General features: G+C 43.2%; 1 long non-coding RNA gene across 1 annotated transcript; it reads right to left on the reverse strand.

Moving 5' to 3' along the window:
* Nucleotides 1-958: 958 nt before the first annotated feature.
* Nucleotides 959-5,733, reverse strand: LOC132405455 (uncharacterized). Its single transcript, XR_009515875.1, has 3 exons — nt 5,558-5,733; nt 4,094-4,283; nt 959-3,828 (listed from the first exon to the last, which is right to left on the reverse strand). It is a non-coding gene; the product is annotated as an uncharacterized LOC132405455 (long non-coding RNA).
* Between the last annotated feature and the right edge of the window lie 687 nt (nt 5,734-6,420).

The following is a 6,420-nucleotide window of genomic DNA, read 5'->3' on the forward strand; positions in this document are numbered from 1 at the left end:
TAAACTTGAAATTGCTCACTTTCTCCACTTCTGATCCCTCTACAATGATTTGTTTGTGTTTCCTTGACTTTCCCTTTCTTTGGTCTTAATGACATTGAGTACAAGGTTGTTGCTATGAAACCACTCAACTAGCTGGTATATCTCGCTCCTGTACGCCCTTTTGTCTCCATCAGAGATTCTGCCAACAATGGTTGTATCTTCAGCAAATTTACAGATGGTATTTGAGCTATGCCTAGCCACACAGTCACGGGTATAGAGAGAGTAGAGCAGTGGGCTATGCACACATCCCTGAGGCGTGCCATTATTGATTGTCAGCAAGGTGGATATGTTATTATCAATCCGCATAGATTATGGTCTTCTGGTTAGGAAATCAAGGATCCAATTGCAGAGGGAAATACAGAGGCCCAGATTCTATAGCTTATCGATCAGGACTGTATGAATGATGGTGTTAAATGCTGAGCTATAGTCAATGAACAGCATCCTGACATAGGTATTTGTATTGTCCAGGTGATCTGAGGCTGTGTGAAGAGCCATTGGGATTGTGTCTGCTGTATACCTATTGAGGCAATAGTAAATTACAGTGGGTCCAGTTCTTTGCTGAGACAGGAGTTGCTGCTAGCCATGACCAACCTCTCAAAGCATATCATCACCATAGATGTGTGTGCTATTGGACAAATGTCGTTAAGGCAACTCTCACTACTCTTCTTGGGCACTGGTATAATTATAGCCCTTTTGAAATGAATGGGAGCAAATATGTGTACAGAGCCTATAACAAGCATTCCCTTGGAAGTTTTCATATTTTTATTGTTTTATAATATGGAATCACAGTGGATTTAATTTGGCTTTTTTGACACTGATCAACAGGAAAAGACTCTTTCATGTCCAAATGAAAACAGATCTCTACAAAGTGATACAAACATGAAACATGAAATAATTGCATAAATACTCATGCCCTTCAAGTCAGTATTTAGTAGTTGCATCTTTGGAGCAATTAGAGCCTTGTGTGGATGGGTCTCTATCAGCTTGGCACATCTGAACACTGCAATTTTTCCTCATTCTTCTTTACAAAACTGCTCAAGCTCTGTCAAATTGTATGGGGATCATGAGTAAACAGCCCTTTTCAAGTCCAGCCACAAATTCTCAATTAGATTGAAGTCTAGACTAACACGGCCACTCCAGGACATTAACTTTGTTGTTTTTTAAGCCATTACTGTGTAGCTTTGTCTTTATGCTTGGGGTCATTGTCTTGCTAGAACAAATCTCCTAAGTTGTAGTTCTCTTGCAGACTGCATCAGGTTTTCTTCCAGAATTTCCCTGTCTTTTGCTGCATTCATTTTACCTTCTACCTTCACAAGCCTTCCAGGGCCTGCTACAGTGAAGCAAACCCACAGCATGATGTAGCCACCACCATGCTTCACAATAGGGATGGTGTCCTTGAAGATGTGCGGAGTTTGCCTTACTCCAAACATAGCTTTTAGTTTGATGGCCAAAAAGCCCAATTTTGGTTTCATCAGACCATAGAACCTTCATCCAATTGACTTTAGAGTCTCCCACATGCCTTCTGGCAAACTCTAGCTGAGATTTCATGTGTTTGTTTTCCTGTGGCTTTCTCTTTGCCACTCTTCTATAAAACTGTGACTGGTGAAGCACCTGGGCAACAGTTGTTCGTGTAGTCTCTCCATCTCAGCCACTGAAGCTTCCAAGGGAGATGAACAGCTTTTATAGGCGCGCGCATGCGCGCGCACACACACACACAATTGTAATCTGTAGCTTTTAAAATATTATTATTGCAGTGCAGTGCTGTTGCAAAACAACAAATTTCATGATAAATGCCAGCGATATTAAACCTGATTCTGTTTCTGAAGTACAGTGGACCTGCAAAATTGGGCATGCATTGGAAATACGTTCATGATTGGGAAAAGGGACAAGTTTGCTGTAAATCTGAAATGGGATCAGAAAATGACAGAAGTGGACATGCATTCAAGTATTAATTCAACACGCTGAGCAGTCCACTCATTTGTACAATGAAATAGAGAAGCAATAAAACTAGAACCACCTGGCACCAAATCCATATAATGCTTTTCGAGGAAAGGCCCTTATTTGACATTTCATCCAAAATATAGCACCTCCCATTACAACACTGAAATGTCTGCCTAAATTACTGAATATTTTTGTCTCTGAAGTGAAATTTGAACCCATATTTCTCAGCTACAGAGGTGAAATTGCTACCAACAAAATTTCAGATATAGTCAATTCTCCTGAAGGATGCATAGTTATATTCAAAGTTGAAATACATATACTGACAAACCTATAGCTCCTGTTATTCTTGATTTGAAATTGGAAAACCAGAAAACAAAATATAGTTGAGAAATCAAAAAGGAAACTTTAAAGACAACGAATAATACATTCTTAATCTTCCACATATAAACACACTGGCCCAACTCCTAACCCTAATTTATTTGCAGATGATATGAAGATAGGTGGAGGGGCAGGTAGATTTAAGGAAGTGAGAGACTACAGAAGGACTTAGACAGATTAAGAGAATGGGAAAAGAAATTGTAGATGGAATAGAGTATTGGGAAGTATATGGCCATGCAGTTTGCTAGAAAAATTGAAGAGGTTGACATTTTTCTAAATGGAGAGAAAATACAAAAAACTGAGGTGCACCCGGATTTGGGAGTCCTTGTGCAGGATTCCAGAAATGTTAATTTGCAGGTTGAGTGTGTGGTGAGGATGGCAAATGCAATTTCAGCATTTGTTTCAAGAGGACTACAATATAAAAACAAGGGTGTAATACTGAGAATTTATAAAGCACTGGTGAAGCCTCACTTGGAGTATTGTGAGTAGTTTTGGGCCCACTATCTTACAAAGGATGTGCAGAAACTGGAGAGAATTCAAAGGAGGTTCACAAAAATGATTCCAGGATTGAATGGCTTGTCGTATGAAAAGTGTTTGATGGCTCCGGGCCTGTATTTGCTAGAATTCTGAAGGATTAGGGGTGACCTCATTGAAACCTATCGAATGGTGAAAGGCCTTGATAGAGTAGATGTGGAGAGGATGTTTCATCTCGTGGGAAAGTCTAGGACCGAGGACACAGTCTCAGAATAGAGGGGCATCCTTTTACAAAGGAGATGAAGAGGGAATTTCTTTCACCAGAGTGTGGTAGATCCGTGGAATTTGTTGCCACAGGCAGCTGTGGAGCCCAAGTCTTTATGTATATTTAAGGCAGAGATTAATAAATTCTTGTTTAGTCAAGGCATGAAGGGACATGGGGAGAAGGCAGGTGATGAAGGAAAATTGGATCAGCCATGGTGGAGCAGACTCAATGGGCCAAATGGCCTCATTCTTCTCCTATTTTTTACGGTCTTTATTCAGAAACAATGTCTCTGTTCCATGTAAACTATTGCACAGTACTCTTCAAAACAGAAGGTCTGTTGTGTCCTCCTTCTAGATCTTAAGCAGTCCTTCAGGTCTGAGTGTTATTGCATTCCTGTGGGTCGGAAGTGGCTGATGAGGCCAGTGTGGGAACTACAGGCTGTGACACAGAGGGGGTGGGGGGGCATTGTCAGAGTGGTTGGCTGGATTGTAAAGAGGTTCACACCATGGCCACCCTGTGCAACTGATACAGAGATCCACTTCAACATCCTGAATGCTCTGGCACCACTTTGATTGGACGTGGGCCAGAGATTCTGGGACATTGCACTTAATCAAGATTTAGAGTACATCCTTTAATCCTTCTCTCTCTCTCCCCAGCAGTCTGATGTGAACAGTGTGGTCAGCTGCTCCTCCACTACACCGGTGATTGACTTGGAAACATTTTCCAATGCCCTGAAAGAGATGCGGAGAGCACTATTTATTATTTTATTTATGTATTGAGATGCAGTGCGGAACAGACCCTTCCGACCCTACAAGACATACCACCCAGCATTCTCCTGATTTAATCTGAGCCTAATCATGGGACAGTTTACAATGACCAATTAATCTACCAACTGATACGTCTTTGGAATGTGGGAGGAAACAAGAGCATCCAGAGGAAACCCACACAGTCACAGGGAGAATGTACAAAACTCCTTATGAATGCAGCAATACCAACCTTCCAGGTGAACTTGTTTGGGTGTTGATGTTGAGCAGCATCTGTGGAGGAAAACTAATTACCCAAAGGACAACGGGAATTGTACAAAGGAACTTGTTAATTCCTTTCCTTCCACAGATCTTGATTGAAGTTCCTTCAGCAGAGTGCTTGCTGCTCCAGATTCCAGTATCTTCAAACTCTTGTGACTCCACTGTATAAGACCATAAAACACATGAGCAGAACTAGGTCATTTGTCCCATTGAATCCATTCAGTCCCTCAACTATGGCCAATCTATTATCCTCCTCAAACTCACTCTCCCTGACTTCTCCCTGTAACGTTTCACATCTTTACTAATCAAGAACCTATCAACTTTCGCTTGAAATATATCCAAAGCCTTGGCTTCTACAGCAGTCTGTGGCCATGAATACCACAGATTCACCATGCTGTGGCTAAAGAAATTCTATCATCTCTTTTTTTCTAAAGGGATGTCCTTCTATTGGGAAGTTGTGCTCTCTGTCCTAGGCTCTCCCACTATTGGAATCATCCTCTCCACATCCACTCTATCTAGGCCTTTCAATATTCAGAGAGTTTGAATGAAATCTACCCCCCCCCCCACACACACACCCGCATTTTTTTCTAAACTTCATTGATCACAGGCCCAAAATCATATGTTAACCCTAGTATTCCTGGGATCTTTCTCATGAACCTCCTCTGGACCTTCTCGAAGACTGGCACATCCTTTCTTAGGTAAGGGGCCCTAAACTGCTCACACTTACTCATATTTGCTCATAATGCAAATCCTTCTTAATTCTTTACCACTCTCACCACCCCATTCCCCACCCACATTCTACCAAACTAGTTTAGGAACTATCTTCAAGTTTGCCTATTAATTCATCAGGGGTTGGTATTTGATAGTCGTGAGAGGGGTTCCGGCGATTGCTCGTCTTTCTGAGAGGGTCTGTCATTTCATGCACCAGCCACTACTATTTTTTTTGTGCGGGGTCTCGGGATTTCTGCCCACATCTGGGTTCCTGCAGACTTTTTCTGCCTGTCAGTCAGAGTCACAGGCGACGGGAGTCCTGTGACTTTCGGAGCCGCCGCTTCAACTATTCGGGCGGAGCCGGTGTCAGCTCGGTTGAAACCCACTCCTCCCACCCCGACCCCTCATCCACTTCTCTCCCGCAATCCCTTCTGCCTACCTCCACTCGCTTTCTTCCCCACCCTGCACCTGCCCGACGTCTGATATCAAATACTCTCAATGTTGTGAAAACGCCGCGCACCCCGCAGTTAATACCCCAGAATTGGAAGTTAACAATCGGATGTCCTCATATGCATAACTAAGGAGCGTGTTAACCCGTTGTCTAATGTAACACAGCGCAAATAAGTAATCGAGTTAACAAACAGCATGACAGATGTATCCCGACAAATTCTGCAGTAGTAATAAACACAATCCTGTCAAACCCATGTTCTTTTGCCTCATTCACCTCTCCCAGCCGCCCCCAGCGTGGGTGATTGTGTTAAGTGCGCTCCCTTTCTGAGCACCGTGCCTCGCAAGCTAAGCGAAATGTGCCAAAGGTCAGCCGGGGAAGTTCAGGACGACTCAGCTGTCACCAGTGCAGACATCAACAACCTCGGCATGAGTGTCTGGGCGGGAGCCCCAGTCGGTGTTTGTTGTTACGGGCTCTGCAGGTCTGAGCACGGCCATTTACTTCACCACCCTGCAGTGCCAGATTGTGGTATTGAAACGTGTATTATCACGCGATTCTGAGGCAATCATGCACTTAGTAATTTTATATCCACCCAGATGCTCCTCATTTCGAGCAGCATTAGCACACCCCTCCCCCAATGAAGTAGCTGCACTTCACCAATGGACTTTAGCAGTGAATGACAGCTTGCCTGACAAAAGGAAACATCACCACTCTGCTTGATCAACATTAACAGCATGCCCCAGTTCACACTATGTGTTTCCCCTGTTGTGATCATGTGCAGGTACCTGGACTGATAAGGTTTATGAGTGCAATCAGTTCATCAAATGTAAGTCCTCTGTTTCCTGTAAGTTTCATGCTTTGTCTCCCTTTCCCCATTACGCACCAATTCTTCCCCTCACAAACTATTGACTTTGTCAGATCCGAGTAAGACTATTTAAAGCAAGGGTGTCAGGGTTCGCCACCTTTTTTGAGCCTTACTATTAATGGAGGAGTCCATGGACTCCAGGTTGGGAACCCCTGATTTAGAGCTACGGAGAGATGCAGAATACAAGCAAAGCCTTTGGACAATTGATTCTGTGCTGACCAGCAACATCGTACATTTATCCCATTCTTATTCTCCCTACATTCTCATTAATCCC

Source organism: Hypanus sabinus, chromosome 2, assembly GCF_030144855.1.
Source record: "Hypanus sabinus isolate sHypSab1 chromosome 2, sHypSab1.hap1, whole genome shotgun sequence".
Lineage (NCBI taxonomy): Eukaryota > Metazoa > Chordata > Chondrichthyes > Myliobatiformes > Dasyatidae > Hypanus > Hypanus sabinus.